General features: G+C 48.9%; 1 protein-coding gene across 3 annotated transcripts in view; it reads right to left on the bottom strand.

The window, feature by feature from the left end:
- Zbtb7c (zinc finger and BTB domain containing 7C) overlaps positions 1 to 17,675 on the bottom strand; it is a 335,995-nt gene that overhangs the window by 53,948 nt on the left and 264,372 nt on the right. The window lies entirely within an intron of this gene.

Below are 17,675 nucleotides of genomic sequence, written 5' to 3'. Positions count from 1 at the left end.
AGTATTGTCCGCAAGAAAGAGGATGTGAGCCCAAATATGCGAGTAGTCACATTAAAGAAGTAAGAATAAACATGGAAATTTAAAGCTACCTTATTTTACTTAAACCCATATATCCAAAATATCATTACAATATGTAATCAATAGTTTAAATTGGATTATAAGCTCATTTACTTCTCTTTCTATCCTAAGTCTTATATCTTTTCTCACTTTGGAAAGGACACCTCCTCAGAGCTTACCTATGCTTTGGTTTTCCACATCAATAGCCATCAAGGAACATTTATTTCATGCCAGGCTCTGATCGTTACAGTTAACATGTGTGATCTCATCACTGAGCTACTACTGCCCAGATCACAGATGAGGAAACTGAGGCACGGAGAGGGTAAGTAGCTCGTCTGGAGCCGTAGGTGCTCCCAGGCAGAAGAGGACGCACTGCAGGCCTAGACTCAGGATGCATTTGATGTCAAGCTGTTGGTCGGTCACTAACTTTAGCTGAGCTCTAAGTAACCGATGGCAAGTCTACCACGAAACCAGAGCGGCTGGTTCTCTCCCTCTGTGAGACATCCTTGGTCATGCAGTCCCAAGGAACCTACCTTCCTGTGTAGGAGCCCTGGAGTTCCAGGAGGCCCGGCATGTCTAGAAGAGGAGCTCCTGCCCACTGTTTCAGGATGATTGAGTCTGACCAGCTGAGCACGCCCTCCCCTAGCACATCTCACGCTGGAAGGCCCCTGAATATCGATCAGTTGGAGCTGTGCTTGCACAGGTCCACCTGCCCCAAGGCTAAGCTCAAAAGATGGCCCCTTCTTTTTGTCTCCAGTTCTGCTGCTGAGGAGTATATCAGCTACTTTTCCCATTGCTGTGATAAAAATCCGTAACAAAAACAAGTTAAGGAAGGATTCCTTCAGCTCCGTATTTGAAGGCAGAGAGAGTCGCTCATCTGTGGCAGTATCAGAGTACCAGGGCAGTGAGAGCAGCTACTTCTGTGGCAATATCAGAGTACCAGGGCGGTGAGAGCAGCTACTTTTGTGGCTGTATCAGAGTACCAGGGCAGTGAGAGCAGCTACTTCTGTGGCAATATCAGAGTACCAGGGCAGTGAGAGCAGCTACTTCTGTGGCAGTATCAGAATACCAGGGCTGGGAGAGCAGCTACTTCTGTGGCAGTATCAGAATACCAGGGCTGGGAGAGCAGTTCATCTGTGGCAGGAGTGTGAGGCAGCTGGCATAGCTAGGAAGCAGAGAGAGATGATGCTGGTGCTTATCTCACACTGTCCTTTTTATTCAGTCTTGGGGTTCCACCACCACCACACCCATGCACACACTCGACCATGGGCTAACACTGCCAACGTTCAGTGTGTGTTTCCCTTCCCTAGCTAAACCTCTCTGGAAACACCCTCACCAACATGCTCATAGCCTGTCTTCTATACGATTCCAAAACGTAGTCAGGATGGAAGGTAACCAGTGCAAGGAAGGAGGAGGGAATGGAATTCAGGCTATGGGTGATCTTGGTTCCTGTGGTCTCCACAGACAGACCATCAAAAAGCAAAGTGGTACCAGGCAAAGCCATATGTCATTCATCTTTGTCATGGCCATATAGGCCTAATACACTCCGAATTGATTTAGATCTCTGACCTTTATTTCCAAAGTTAGAAATTTGGCTGAGACTCTCAATGCTACCCACACAGCACTATTACATCTAGGGGCCCGTGATGGACCATGGTAAAAACATTTACCATCCATGGTCCTTATCTACTTGATACTAGCAGGCCCCCCAGTGGGACAACTGCAGAAACCCCACTCGCACTTTCTAGACTCTCGAGGGAGGGAGGGGACTGCTCCAGGGAGAGGCCAGTGTGGCGGTGTACCCCTGACCATCCCAGAGGCTTTTGAGCCCCGATCCTGGTGTGCTAGTGAAAGTTAAGCCACTAGAATAAAAGGTGAGGAGGGTCCAGGGCCTATTCCTCAGATACATGCTCCTGGCCCAGCTGTTTGTAAGCACAACTGTTTGGAACAACTGGTTCACAGCATTGCAATAACTGGCTGAGCTGGCCAGCTGGTAGAGGTACCACCGGCCAACCACGGCCAAGCATCTCATTTCTATTTTACTAGGCTAGGCACTAATATAAAAGGTGAGCTGAATGAAGAGGACAGGCACCAAGACTACACAGAGAAACCCTGTCTCGAAAAATCTAAAAAAAAAAAAAAAAAAAAAAAAAAAAAAAAAAAAGTCCTTTGAAACAATCTTTTCTGTGGTTTCATGTTTTAGAACCAAATAATACTATTGTGATTAAAAGTCCTGATAACCCATCCTGGAACTGAGCCAGACTCTGGCCACACAAGAAAGGTTTTAGCAACTGGCAAGGCTGTTAATGCCCGGCAGGTAAGGGGCAGGGACCTAGACCCCAAGGAGCTTCCTGCTTCCTCCTGTCCACCCTGGAAGCTGGCCTTGGTAGCTGCTGCAACACTCTGGGAAGGGCTGAAGAAACAGGCTCAGCACCCTCCCCCTCCCCAGTGGTTCATTGCCTTGGCTTTGAGCCCGTTCCCTGGACAGGAATCCTCATTGCCTCTTGGCCTCTGGCCTTCAGAAAGGCCCAGAGCTGCCTTATCCCCTGGGGGATGCAGACTGTGCACCCCCTCTAAGGGAGCTTGCAGCTTCACAAGTGGCGAAGGAGATGAGGCAGGAGGGCGACAGCCCAGAGATTCTCTGTAGATGCCAGCTTGGCAAGCAGTCATGTAAAGTTGGTCCCTCCAAGAGAGGGCCAACTGCCATAGAGACAGAGGCCAGAAGCCTGCTGTGAGAAGGGAGGATTAGAAGGGGTAAGTTGTACAGGCAAGAAAGTGAGAACAACGTTAAAGCAGATTTGAAACCACTGCCCAGGCAGGGGAGTCAGGAGGAGAAGGCAGGTAGGGTGTGGGCATGTGGGGGTGTAGGGGTGTGGGCGTGTGGGGGTGTAGGGGTATGGGGGTGTGGGGGTGTAGGGGGTATAGGGAGTGTGGGGGGTGTGGGGGTATAGGGGATGTAGGGTGTGTGGGTGTGGGGGTGTGTGGAAGTGTGGGGGTGTGGGGGTGTAGGGGGTGGGAAGAGGCAAGAGGAGAACTTTGTAGGTTTTGCTCACCAACTGATGGTAGCGATGGTTTCCAAGGAATCTCCATGACCCAGAACCTATCAAACTACACTTGAAGTGCAGAGGTTTATTGTACATCAATTATGTCTATAAAACTGCTTCAAACTGAAGAGATGGGCAGCCACCAGCTTGGAACAAAGCCATTCTGGCCTTGGGGAGGGACAGGGAAGGGGTTTTGGAGCAGTGGGGGATGGGATCTCCTTGGACTCCCATCCCCATACAGCAGGGACTGGGAGCTGGGTGGTGGGGAGGGGAGGTGGGGAGGAGGGGGAGACCAGGAACCGCTTACATAATGCAGCCCTGCAGAAACCAGCGAAATCCAGCAAGTGTCAGACTGCCCGGAACTATCTGCTGGGTGAAGGTGATTTAATTGGCATCAGAGCTTCAGCTGAACCAGGAAAGGAGGGGGGGGATCTAAATAGCAGGATAGCACAGTTCACCTAAGGGGTAGAGTCAGGAAGGGGAGGGGGAGGATGTAGGGAGGAACCTCGCACAGAAGAAGGGCGGAGGCCAGGGCAGAAGAGGGAGGAGGCGGTGGAGATGGGTTAGGCAAGACGGAGGCGGAGGCGGGCAGAAGCGGCTGGGAGGGACAGAGAAAGGAGGAGTGGAAGAAGGGAGGAGAGGAGAGGTGGGAAAGTCACCAAGGGGGAGAGGAAGGGGAACCGACACAGGGAGTCCAGAGGTTGCCCCTGGATCCCTAGGGAGGATTCCTATGGGTGGCTGGCACCCTCCACATGGCAGAGTAAAGAGAGAGCTCGGGGGGGGGGGGGGGGGGAGGTCTTTCCTAGAATGAGGCTGGCAGGAGCCACTCAGGAGATCCAAGGTGGCAAGTCCCTCTTGTGTGGGAACCCTCCTGACAGGTCCCCTCCTCACTGAGGGGGAAGTAGGTTCATACAAGAACAGTTTGGGGTCATAGGTTTGGCTCAGGTACCCAGACAGTCTAGCCCAGGACCACGGGTACTCAGGACAGTCAAGGGCTAACCTGGACCCAGCAGCCACTATGAGAAAACCTTAGCTGGCCGAGTTATCTCGTTAGTTCCCATCTCCCTTGTTCTCAACGGACCCCCAGGATTCACTTTCATGCCTAGCCTCCCCCCTCAAATATTTGCCTGAGCATGGGAAATTCCAGCAGGATGATTCCTTTGAGTGGTGGCCGGAGCTGGGGCGTGAAGTGACGCTCATGGTCACAGGTGTCTGACTTAGAGCTCTGGTGCCCTTCTCTGTGTGATATATCCGGGTGCCCTAGGGATGAAAAGTCCAGCAGCAGGGACTGGAGAAGGGGGGCGTTTTCTTCTTTGGGGAAGATGGAGTAGGAAGGTGGAAGAGTTTGCAGCACGGAGTGGAGGCAGGAGGCTGCCTGGAAAGGTGAGGTCAGACGCATCGGAAACCCAGCAGAAAGGGGAGGACAGAAGGAGGGGGCAAGGTGCAGGAGGCCTGGGATGGTGAGCTGGCACCTGTGGGAAATCTCCTGGGGTTAGGCTCAGGGGTACCCACGCTTGCTTTCTTGGACTGACTGGATGGCAGAAAAGGTCCCCTTTAGTCCTTCTCTGTGCTCTGCCGTGAGTGCCTCAGGGACATGGACCTGGGAACTACAGGACCCAGTAAATGCCTGTGTAAAATAGTAGGGAGAGGGGAGGGTGTAAGGGTGGATACAGCCAGGCAGGCTTGTGCCCAGTGGGACACATTTTCAGAGGGTACTGGAGTGAGTAGGCTTCCTGGAGAGGAAGCGGGTACAGCGCACACTGGGATGTCTCATGGTGGAGGAGGGGGAGGAGAACAGTCCCCAGTGAGTCCACCACTGGGAACCTGGCCATGGGGAGAGGGAGTGAGCTGTCAGGGGGCCAAGGGGAGAAAGAAAAGGGGAGGGAAGGCAAGTCTTGTGGTCCTCCCAATAGAGGGGCCTCTGCCAGCCCCGACCATCCTTGGTTTTGCAATGTGCGTGGCCTCCCTGGAGCCTGCTCCTTTCTAGAACTGGAAAGATCCGAGGCAGCTTCCGTCCTGAAAAGCAGGGCTTATGAAAATACTTTTGGTGACATGGTTCAGTCAATAAACGCGCTTGCTTGCCGTGCAAGCCGGACAACCTGAGATGGATCCTCTCCTCGGGAGACCTCTGACTTCCACACTCACTTACATCAACAACAACAACAACCCCCCAAAAACAAAGAGCAAAGATGAACTAAAGGATGAGATATAGAATTTGTAAGCAGAAAAATCACTTATGTGTTGCATCAAACAAACACGCAAAACAGCGCAGGCATAGGAAGACCAGTGGAGAAGAAGATACAGGGCAGGCTGTTTGAGGCTGTGCCTGGGAGGGTGGGAGCAGGCCTGGGAGGGTGGGAGCAGGCCTGGGAGGGTGGGAGCAGGCCTGGGAGGGTGGGAGCAGGCCTGGGAGGTGGGAGCAGGGCTTATAGCATGCTTTATTGTCAGTGGACTCAAATAAATGTAGCTTACAAAAAGGGGAAAACATGCTGTACTTTTTCAGAAGACCTTCCTAGTGAAGTTGAACTAACAGCAGTCCTGTGCTCATAAATCCTTCTCTACCTTTCCCCCAACCTGAGGAGCCCAGAATCTTCCCCTAGCAGGGACAATCCTCAGAGAAACTTGTGTGTAAGTAGAGGGGCTCAGTCAGTATGGGATGGGAATGGGAGAAGGACCCATTCAAACAGTGAGGAAACTGAGGCACAGTGAGGTGAAGTAACTTGACACAGTCTCAAAGACCAGACCCTCCATGTCAGCTTATCATTCCGTTCTACTCTACACACTGGCTGTGGTCTGGAGCTGTCCCCAGAGGCCTCTGTATTGGAGGCACGGTCCCCAAGACATTCGTTAGTATCAGCGTCATCATCGGCCCAGTGTCATCTTCTACCAGGGCTGAGGAGTGGTCATGGCACATATGCACTTTACACACTGGTGCAAGCTGATCAGAGAGTGGTACAGTCGCATTAAGGATGTCTAGAGACTCCTGACCCTGTCGGCATTGGTCATCCACACTTCCAGCAACACTCTGTCCCTCAACTGCTCAGAGAGCTGTGCTGTAAAGGTGTGTCTTTCTCAGTCTTCACTCCTAAGTGATCTTTGGGGAGTTAATTGCCTAATTAGTACATTTAGAGGAAAGCTTAAGTCATGGGCCCCTAGAAAGGCAGCGAGACCATGAAACAATTGCTCCTGATGGCTTTTTGCCGTCAAGCTCCTTGTCAGTATCGAATTATTAATTACGATTCTTAATCACGCCATCCCAATCAGAATCCCTGAGAGTTAATTTGTCTCATCGTGTGGCTTTCCTGGAATTCACAGTTCTCTCCTGGGCAACAAGTAAGTTGCTGCAGGTAGCCAAGCCCTTACTCTTCCTGCCCAGACTCAGCTGAGGCCTGGGGGTCCCTGTGCCAGCTGGAGGCCCAAGGAGATTTCAGAAGGGGTGACCAAACCACAGTCTAGGGCCCAGTGTGGAGGGAACGCGGGAGAGGGGGATAGCAGAATCGGCGATCCCGAAACTGCAGGGAGTCTCTCTTCCTTTGCTCAGGTGGACAGACGACAGCCGATGTGTAGGCTGTGTGGAAGACTGCACAGGAACTTTCCACCAGTTACAGCCGGGTCCAGGACCATGTGAACTGTCAAACCGGCCTCCAGCTGTGGGATTCCAGCATTAGTCCCCTCCCCCCATTTCCACCAAGGCCAAGGCTGTCTCATTCCTCCTGCTTGTGACCTCGGCACCTTCCACAGCCCCAGAACACACAATGGTTGTGAACTTGGGTCAGAATAAAAGCACACTCAAATTCAACAAGAAATCACAGTCTTACATGCACAGAAAATGAGCATGGTCCCACACATATAGAAAATGACCATGGTCCCACACATATAGAAAATGACCATGGTCCCACACATATAGAAAATGACCATGGTTCCACATACATAGAAAATGACCATGGTTCCACATTCATAGAAAATGACCATGGTTCCACATTCATAGAAAATGACCATGGTTCCACATTCATAGAAAATGACCACGGTCCTACATACATAGAAAATGGCCATGGTTCCACATACATAGAAAATGACCATGGTCCCACATTCATAGAAAATGACCATGGTTCCACATTCATAGAAAATGACCATGGTTCTGCATTCATAGAAAATGACCATGGTTCCACAGGTGTGGAAAATGACCATGGTCCCACAGGCATAGAAAATGACCATGGTCGCAGATACATAGAAAATGACCATGGTCCCACAGGTGTAGAAAATGACCATGGTTCTACAGACATGCAAAGAAGAATGTTTTGACTGGAGACCATGTCAGGGGAGAGTTGCTCTTTATGTTTTAGTTTTTTTCTAAGGAGTGGAATGAACTCATGATGTATTTGTGAAAAGAACAATTAGTTCCAAACTTTAAAAGTCAGTGTAGATAGCTTTAAGATTCTCTAGGCACTACTCACTCCTGTGATGTCTAAACACTTGGTCCACCACAGTGAGCAGCAACACAGGGCAGTCCTGAGGCTGTTATCTAGAGGACGGAGGCTGAGGGGAGAAACCAGAGTCCTGAAGTGTGGAGGGCAACAAAGGGCTATGGGAGGCATTCTCTGGTTCTTGTCATTCTGCTGGGTGTGAGGTCACCCCAGAGGCAGTTCAGCATAACAGGGGCCTGAGGCTGAGCCCCCTCACACACACACCCCTCAGTAGAAACTCGGACATGGCCAGCTTAGGGAGCAGGAGGACACACGAAGAAAGGGGGGAGGGGGAATAATAAACACAACCTTTTTTTTTTTTTTTTTTTGGCTAGGCAATTAAGTAGCTTAAGACCTCAAAATGATTAGTTACATTTTCTTTGAGCAAACAATTCTACATTTGTTTATCCAAATAGTTAAGTGTAGGCAATGGTTTTGTTACATGTTAACCTCAGTGTTGCTATGTTGGGGAAAAAATTTAAACGTTCAACAAAAAGACATGCTAGTTAAATAGAAGTGTGAGGTTGTACATTTATACAGTGAAATGACTTGTGGCCATTAACATAACATAGTTCAGTGTCGTATTGACATAGCAATATGCTGGGTTAGGTTGTGACGTGTATAAACACAATGTGTATAAAATAATGCCAATTTGTTTTTAAAAAGAGACATTGCGGGGGCACTACAAGGGTGGAGGGCAGATATGGAGGGACTGGGAAATGAGTGGGATTGGGGTGCATGATGTGAAATTCCCAAAGAATCAATAAAAAAAAAATATGTTTTAAAAAAGATGTAATGTTTGGGTGTATATATGTGTGTGTATGTATATATGTGTGATTATGTATGTGTATATGTACATATATATAATTCAGAAGAATTATAAGATTGTAAGTTTAATTTTCATTTCTTGTTTATCCTTCTATCTTTCCTCCTTTGCTTCCTTCTTTTCTCATTTTTTTTTTTTTTTTTTTGGTTTTTCGAGACAGGGTTTCTCTGTGTAGCTTTGCGCCTTTCCTGGAACTCGCTTTGGAGACCAGGCTGGCCTCGAACTCATAGAGATTCGCCTGGCTCTGCCTCCCGAGTGCTGGGATTAAAGGCGTGCGCCACCACCGCCCGGCACTTTTCTCATTTTTACAATGGACAGTGTGTTACTTTTCTAACTTAAAACAGTTTAAAATTATGCCCAGGTTTTTCATGGGAAAAGTTCACCTATAAATGATTGAGCAAAGAACAGTTTGGGAAGTATCTATGTAGTAAAATATCCCATTTGTTAGGTAACAGAGGGAAAAGCAGAGAAAACCACAAGTGCTAGCAGGGGGCAGGGGATACGTTTCCAAGTTAGGGGATTATTTTTCCCTCTTCTTCTGTTTAAAATTTTATTTATAAGATATGCCCTTCAGTGACCATGATTTTGAACTTTGTGACTGTGTGGGACCAAATGCCGGGTGGCCGCAGGAGACTCAGAGCATCTGAGGGAGAAACAGGGTTGTCAATACAACATAGACAAACCTGCCCACAGAACCCCAAGTCGGCAGGTCCTGACTCTTGACAACCTTGGGTGCGTCCCTGTCCTCTGGATGGGCATTTTGTTGTGGGATGGGATGTGGCAAGAGGGTCTAGTCTTTGGACCTGCTGGCCACTAGACGCATTTGTGAGACCCTCTAACAACAGGAACCCCCCAAGACAACTAGCTACCCCATCTGTTAAGTAGAGATGGTCCCCCCCCTCTTCTTCGGGCTACAGATGTACCTAAGAAAGTGAAACTCCACCAGATTCCAGCTCTGGTGCTTAGTGACTGGGAAAATCAAAAAGAGGTAAGACAGGAGTGAAACTGGCTTCTGGCCAGCTTGGAACGTACTCTGTTCAGCAGTAGTTAGAGGAAAGGGACCAGCCAGAAGGTGTCCCAGCTGGCCTAGGTCACTTGGCCTCAGTAGAGGTACTGGGGTGTGGCCATTTTCATTTCACTCTAAGTCAAGGGGAATGCCGAGGAAATCCCCAAGTCTAGCATTTCCTCTAGGACATGTGCAAACAACGAACTCATCCCAGACTCAGCCATGGACACAGACTCATCTCAAGAGGTTTTCTGGCTACCAGCAGTGTGAACTCAGCCACAGGCAGGTGGTACCAGTAGCTCTGCTTGCCCTCCATCAGCAGGACACATTCCAAGAAGCAGGTTGTTGCTAGTACACCAGGTGGCTGGTGGGACACCCTGACCAGATACCAGGTCTGCCTTCGCTCTGAGTCTGTTTTCTTGTCTATAGAGCAAGAGCTGAGCTGTCCCACTTTTGAGATCCTGGGTCACTTGGCCTGGAGGAAACAGTTCTATCCTTGACAATGGCCACCACATCAATGGGTACACTGTAAACTCATGGATGGCAGAGCTCACGAAAAGACCTGATGCTCTTGATGAGGACGTGGGGTAACCCAGACTGATGGATAGCTGCAAGATGACCATGGTACTGGCCTGTAGAAAACAACCTGGAATTGTGTTATGAAGTTGAACATGTGCACAGCCTCTCACCCAGCAACCCAACTCCTGATGCAGTACAGAAAAACTCCTAGGCATGTGTTCTGGGAGAACAGAAACCAATGTTCCCAGAAGCCCTGTTTTTAAGAGCAAAGGCCCTGGAAATATCTCCAATGTCACTCATTTAAAGGATAAAGGATGAGTAGGCTGTGGTTTAGTTCACATGGTGTGATGCTACTCAGTGTGGAGGACAGCCTGATGCCCTACCACAGATGAAATGAAGAAATGACACCCACTGAGAAAAGCTGACTGCAGAATGCAGTATGATTTGACTTATGTCCAGTCCAAAGACTGGGAAATAGAAATAAATTAAATATATGTAGCATAAAATTTCCTATTTTAGTCACTTTTATGGATATTAATTTTAACTTAAAAATTTAAATAAACACATACACACACAATTACTACTACCTATTTCTAGCCTTTTATCACCCAAACAGAGACTTGGTATTGCTTGAGCACTAGTTCTCCATCTGCCTTCTGGTGACCTTTGTATGTATTTATGTATGTATATATGTACTTATACATGCACACACACACACACACACACACACACACACACACACACACACACGCATACAGAGTTCCATAATCCCTGTATGGGTCTGGACAACAGGGCCTCAAAGGGGCATATTATAAAAATGGGGGAGTCCTTGAGTTTGGAGTGCACCCTTTACTTATACGTGAACAGGTTATTTGACATATTTGCATTACTGTCCACATCTGCATAGTTGAGAATCATTTGCTACATTTGTTGATATATATATATTTTACATGTATCTTTTCACATGTATACAGATGCTGTTTTTTAAAGCTCTAGAAAAGTAAGTTTGTTCTCATATCCTCTCTCCACTGGACAGCAGGATAGACGGTCTTCCCTGAGGTCACTGGGTGGAAGAAGGGGAGAGGCCACCATTCTATTGAGCAGAACAGTTCTTAGCATGCCCTGGTCAACAGCTTCATGCTGTCCTGTCTGGTCTGCGCCCTCCCGGAGGGCAGTCATAGACCCTCGTTGCCTTTGGACTTGCATGGGATATAGTACTTGCTGCGCATACATTGGCTCGATAGATAAACGAATCTGTCAACAGCCTTTTTACAGGATCAGCCAGCTGTGCTCCTCCACAATTCACACCGCCATGCCACACACAATCTGACCTCAGGGCAGGTTCAGAGGCAGTGATTGCCCTGGAACCTTCTGCTGCCATTATCTCTAAGCCAGTTGCACTGAGAGCAGCCAGGTGCTGCCTGCCTGTAGGTCCCTTGGATGGTTGGACCATTCCCTTCATGCCCGCACCTGTCCTGTACACCTGCCACTGACCAGGACCTCTGCTGTCCCTTCTGGACCGCTCCCTCCCCTCTATCTCTTGTCTTAGCTGCTGGAAGCCTTGAGCTAGGCCCTCTGCGGGTGTACCACTTTTGTGCTTTATACATACTTAGACTCAGGGCATGTCCCTGATCTGCTCTCTTTGTGTGTTGGATGGGAATAGACCCCCAAAAAGGCCATGGAGCCTATGACATGTTTGGTGGGTAAGGAGCTAACGGTGCCAGAAGCCTGTGTGTCAGAGGCGATGGAGGAGTCTGCTTCTCTCTTTACCTCCTCTGCTGCTGACAAGGAGCAGGTCACTATCTGCCCGTCATGTGGAACTAATTTTTCTAACACAACCAAATTCCCTGGGCCCAGAACTCCACATTCTCAGCCCTTTCTGCTCTCGCTGGGCTCCTGATTTTTTGTATATCCTGCCCAGGCCAGGCAGCGTAGGGCCCAGCTCTCAGAGGAATCCCATAGAGCTGGCCCAGCATCACTCAGATGCCAGGCTAGGTCCAAATGCATCCTATAAAGTGTTGCCCATCAAACTCTCATAGTCCTCTATCAGTCTGGAGAGCAGGGCTTCGAAGGGGTGTTATAAAAGGGGGATCCTGGAGTTTGGACTGCACCCTTTACTCATATACAAACTGATCATTTGACATATTTGCACTGCTGTTCATATTTGCACAGTTGAGAGTCATTTGCTACATTTGTAACCCATCACTTCCTTTTTATGTCCCTGAAATACAGGACTCTAGTCTAAGCTTCTAAAAGTTCTTTTTACGTGGAAACTTTTTTTTTTGCCATAGATGCTTTAAGTGCATATGTTTTAATTTTTTTCTTTATGATAAAATGTTTATTAAGAAACCTAGACTATTTGGTCTTTGACTTGTCTTTGTCTAATACAATAATCAGTGTATGGGCCAGAATAGAGTACTTCTTCTCATGCCATTTATATTGTAGGGGAATTAGGAAGTGATCTAAATATATAGCTATTATGTTTCACACGTGAATAGTATGTAGCCAGTAGCCATCAAAGTGATTTCCTGGAAATGACTAGCTCCAAGATAAAGTGCTAGGATAAAAGTAGCTTAGGGGCCAAAGTAATTCCAATTCTTTTTAAGAGAAAAATATGTATGATTTTTAAAAGTTTGCTAGAAGACACACCAGAGTACTAATAGTATGAATGGGAGTTATTTCTAGGGTGAGAGTTACTGATGCTTTCATCTTCTCTTGCTTTCTGACTTTCTTAATTTTCCATAAATAAATTATCAGTAGAAAAGAGATGTGCATACTTTGATCCATCTCCCCAACTCCAGGATGCACAAAATTAGCCAGGAGAGCTGTTAAAACAGGGCAGTTGGGGCTAGGGATAAAGTGCTTGTCACACAAGCATGGGGCCTGAGTTCAAATCCCTAGCCCCCACATAAAAAGCTGGACAGAGTGGCACATGCCTGTAACCCCAGAGATGAGGGAGAGGAGACAGGTGGATCGCTGGAGCTTGAAGGACAGCTGGCCAAATTGGTGAGCTCTGGGTTCAGTGACATCCCTGTCCCAGAAAACAAGATGGAGCACGGTGGACAGAGTACTGCTGAGGTAGACACCCTGTGCTCATCTCTGGCATTTACTTGCATGCATACCTGTGCATGTGTGCACCTAACACACGCACACGTGCATACACAACACACACTCGAAGTGGCTACATCACACCTTAGAGTCTTGGAGTCAGCAGGTCCAAAGGTGGGGCCTGAGATTCTGCATTTCTGACAAGTTCCCAATTAACAGGACCAGCAGCCATTGCTGGACTAGGTGGTATCCTTAGAGAGCCTACTGTAAAGGTATTTCTTCTCTTGTGGCCTTGTCTCCATCTGAACTAAGGACATGAAATATATTCCCTGATTTTAATCTTTGAAGACAGTTTTCACCAGGAAAGAAAGATCCAGAATATTGCCACCAGGCCAGCATGGTAAGGCCCATTCCATCGCTAGCCCTACATTCCAGAAAACATACCTTCTACATGATGCTGCTCAGGATGCACCAGACATCTCCCTTCTTCCTATTTATCACCAAGTAAACCTGGAGTATGGGGACCACTTCCCATTTGTATTTAGCTTCCATATTTTAAACTAGCCTCATGTGTAGCAGGTAGCTCCCTCTTGCCTGACCTTATACTCAGAGGGCCCAGGCATCTTGCTTAGGCATATAACAGGTCCCTTAAGAAACATGCGGCTTGCTTGTGTCCAACCTGCTTTCCAGGACCGTCGTGGGATGGGAGAACACAGGTGACAGTGATTGTTACCCCAGTCCTGTGTCATGAAGCTTGCATTCCATGCTAAGACATCTAAGGACACATCGGAGGTAATGATCTAGCTCACTGATGGGCTGTGCTGGCTGGTTTTTGTCGTTTTGACACAAACCTAGATGTTATGTGTAAAGAAGAAATCTTAGTTGAGAAAATGCCTCCGTAAGATTGGCCTGTATGCAAGTCTATAGGGCACTTTATGATGAATCATTCATGTGGGAGGGCCTATGTTCAACTCCTGGGTAGGTGGACCTGGATAGTATAAGAAAAGAAAGTAGGTTGAGCAAGCCATGAGGAGCAAACTAGTACACAGCACTCCTCCACGGCCTCTGCGTAAGTTCCTGCCTCCTGGTTCCTGCCTTGAGTTCCTGTCCCGACTTCCCCAGATGGTAGACGACAAGCTGTAAGCTAAAATAAACACTTTTCTCCCCAAGTTGCTTTTGATTGTGGTGTTTATCCCAGCAACAGAAACCCTGTGAGGCATAGCATACACACTTGGAAGAAGATAAGAATAACAGTACAAGGACTTGGAGTAGGGGATCCTCCAGCTGGGTGCTCAGAGAAAGTCTTCCAAATCTAGAGTGTACTGGTCCTCAGTGAAGTCAGAGGGGCAGGTTAGGAGGTCATGGGGTTCCCTCAGGCTGCTGTCTCTCAAACTCCCATGTGCAGGCAGCACAGGGCTTTTGATGCTGGAGGTTTAGGGTGGAGCCTGAGATGTTACATGCATAATAGACTCGCAAATGGGGCCCAAGCTGCTGGTCCCTGGGTAGGCTCCTCTGTCTCAAGACCTTAGTGCACAGTAAAGAACTGAGAATTGAATTGAATTACTCTGGGGCACCACTGAGGAGTTTGGAGCTGCAAGTGACATATTCACTTTTTAATTTTTAATACACAAGCTGTGTTCTGTGGGAAGAAGAATGTATGGGAGAGCTCAAAGCAGAACATGGGAGGCAAGAGTTAGGTGGCAGCCGAGGGTGCTGGACCTGAAGGAAACAGCAGAGGAGGTGGAGAATGGATACAAGAATCTGGGTGGCAGGCTATAGGACAAGACGCTACAGGATGATGGACGGAGCTAGAAAAAGGCTCCAGATCAGTGCCTGCAGAGGTAGGTCTGCCCAACTCCAACCTCCAGCATTATGTACTCAGCCTGAACATCAAGCCTCCCCTGACCTGCTGAGCATGCTGGGAAGAAGCACTGCCAGCCTGCACACTTGCTTCTCCGAAACACCAGGCTGGGGAGAGTGGGATTGTGGTGCACGTGGCTTTCGGGGTCCGGGAGAGCCAGGAACACCTCTCTGGTCTCTTCTCGGTCCTCCTAGGGCCGCTTTTTGCTGTAGGGAAGGCAGCCACTTCTCATACTGACTCCTGTACTTCCTGCCTCCAATAGACAGATCCAGGCCATCAGCTGGGCCATCATCCAGATCCAGCTTTGCTGGGTGGAGGTGGAGGTGGACCAGCCACTTGGTAGCAAAAAACAGGACGCAAGCAGCTCTCCGACATGGGTGTGTTTGCATATTCCCAGGTCACCAGTGCCCTGCCACTGTCATTAGAATCGGGGGCAGGAGGCCTTTCTGGCTGCTTTGGATGAGTAGCTTGAGTTCTCTACTACCTTCTACCACTTTAAAATTGCCCTTATAGTCCTCTTTAAAAGTTAAAAAGGAAATTTTAAATCCCAACACTTGGGAAGCTGAGGCAAGAAGATTGAGGGTTTAAGGACCAACTTAGGCTCCATACCAAGAGCCTGTCTCAATAAACAAAAGCAATCGCCAACAAAAACTGAATGGTAATTTGCAAGATGTATACACCGGAACCCTCCCCCTTTAACACAGCTAGGAGGGAGGGGAGGTGGGGGTGGGGCATTAAAGCTGGAGCTGGCCAGTGCTTGGGGCCTTGGAGACCCTTCTGTCCCCGAGGACTTGAAGCCTAACTGGAGGCTTTCTGCAGGAGCAGAGGAAGTGCCAGGCTCCCTGCAGCTGGGCAAGCTGAGCTGGACTCACCCCAAGCTCTCTCTCAACGCTGCTGCTGTGAGCAAGCCTGTTCAGGAGACCTTGGAAACCAAGCCCACTAGGACCAACAGCCATGCCAGGGTAGGCGCAGCCGCGGAGCTGGCCAGCCGCAGAGGCTGTACCGTTCCCAGTTGTCTCTTCTGCAAACAGCCGCTTCGTGATGTGCAGCGGCTGTTCATTTATAATGTTGAGACACGGGCGTGCTGTGTAACCCATGTTGCTCTGAAACTCACGATATGGTCCAGACTGGCCTCAAACTTGAGGTTCCCCCCACCTCAGCCTCTCAAGTTTGGGGATTATAGCATGTATGACCACACCCACCCCGTCTGACCCTTATAATGGTGCCTGACATTGAACTAATTGTACAAGGACAACTGATGCCACTGCTGTCTTTTCTAGATACATACACCAATTGTAAATGATTTTTTCCCTCATTTTCTATAAAGATGAAATGGATGCTTTATCTTTATTTTATGGGCACAGAGCTGTGGAGCTGGGCATGTAGGAAGTCGGGGGCAAGGACTGAATATTCTGTCTTGTCCGTGTAAGCTCCTCGTGTTGGAAGCCTGGCAGCCAGTGGCACCACTGAAACCCCAGCGCCACACAGTGACAGCAGAATCTACAGGGAAGAGACCGAGGAGCTGCGACTGTTGGGATTGGACTGACTGAACATGCTTCCGCAGCTCCATGAGATGCCCTGAAATGGGCAGCAAAGGCCACAGGGGTGGAGCTGGGACTGGGGGGGGACCTCAAGGGAGAGGAAGCTGTGGGAACCAGAGGTCAGACAGAAGCATCCAGTGCTCTCTGGGTTGGCAAGTGGGTGGGGTCCCAGGATTCCAGGCGAGCTGCCTGCACAGTCCTCCTGCAGTCTACAGCTTTGCACAGCATCACTGTGGGTGCTTGGGAGTGAAGGGAAGGAACAAACAGATGGATGGGAATGATTTTTGTATCACCCCCACACTCTAACCCCTGCCTCCCCAACAAGGAAAACCAGTGTTCCTACCAGGGTCCTGGCTCCCTCACAGGAAGGATATGGATCCAGAGTTCTGGGGAGCCTATCCCTGGGGCTCTGTCTGGAAAAGGCTGATACCTAAACTTCTCACTTCTGGCAGTTGTGGGTGCCTATGTCATCTGTCCCCAGGCCTGGAGAGCCTGGAGTCCGTGCTATGCCTTCACCTGGATCACTAGCTGCTGCGTGGTTACCTACCAAGTTCTCAGCTGCAGGCTGGAAACCAAAAGGCGAACAGAGGGAGAAAGTGTAGGTGGTTTCCTGCCTCCAGAGAGTCAAGAAACTGAAGAGAAAGAGGAGAAAGACAGACAGACTGCAGAGGCCATGGACAGGAGCGACCCAGATACAACTCCAGCTGCTAGGAGGGAAGTCAGTGGTCAGGACATCCTCAAGGCAGAATGTCACCTGGCCCAAAGTAACACCTTCCCATGGACTGATCACATCCAATAACTGCAGAAAGGCATCGGGGACTCTATAAAGGCCTGGGCATTTTGACCCAGACTGGGACGAACCTGAGGGGCCATAACTGTTCCAGAGGTCCCCATGGGGTTGGTTGAATTTGTGAGTACCACTGCAGTTTCTCCTTGGCCTCTCCTGCTTGTGCCCCCTGCTCTGTGCATGAGTCGATCCCTCAAACATCCCATATATTAAACTGTTTCCTGATCTGTTGTCAGAGAGCCCCCCCACCTTTGAGAAGGAGGGAACACAACATTGGAAAAACAATTCACACAGTTTCAGACAGTCCATTGTCATCATGGTGGGTGCATGTCAGCCCTCATGGCACTGGAGCAGTAACTGAGAGCCAATCAGTAGGCAGAGAGATTCTTGGCCTGGTGTGAGCTTTTGAAACCTCAAAGCCCACCTCCAGTGAAGCACTTCCTCCAACAAGGCCACACCTCCTAATCCTTCTCAAATAGTATCACTCCTTGATGACTAAGTGTTCAACTATATGAGCCAGTAG

Source organism: Peromyscus californicus, unplaced genomic scaffold (genome assembly GCF_007827085.1).
Source record: "Peromyscus californicus insignis strain IS unplaced genomic scaffold, ASM782708v3 Scaffold_17__1_contigs__length_78620276, whole genome shotgun sequence".
Lineage (NCBI taxonomy): Eukaryota > Metazoa > Chordata > Mammalia > Rodentia > Cricetidae > Peromyscus > Peromyscus californicus.
This window is presented reverse-complemented; position numbering and strand designations above follow the sequence as displayed.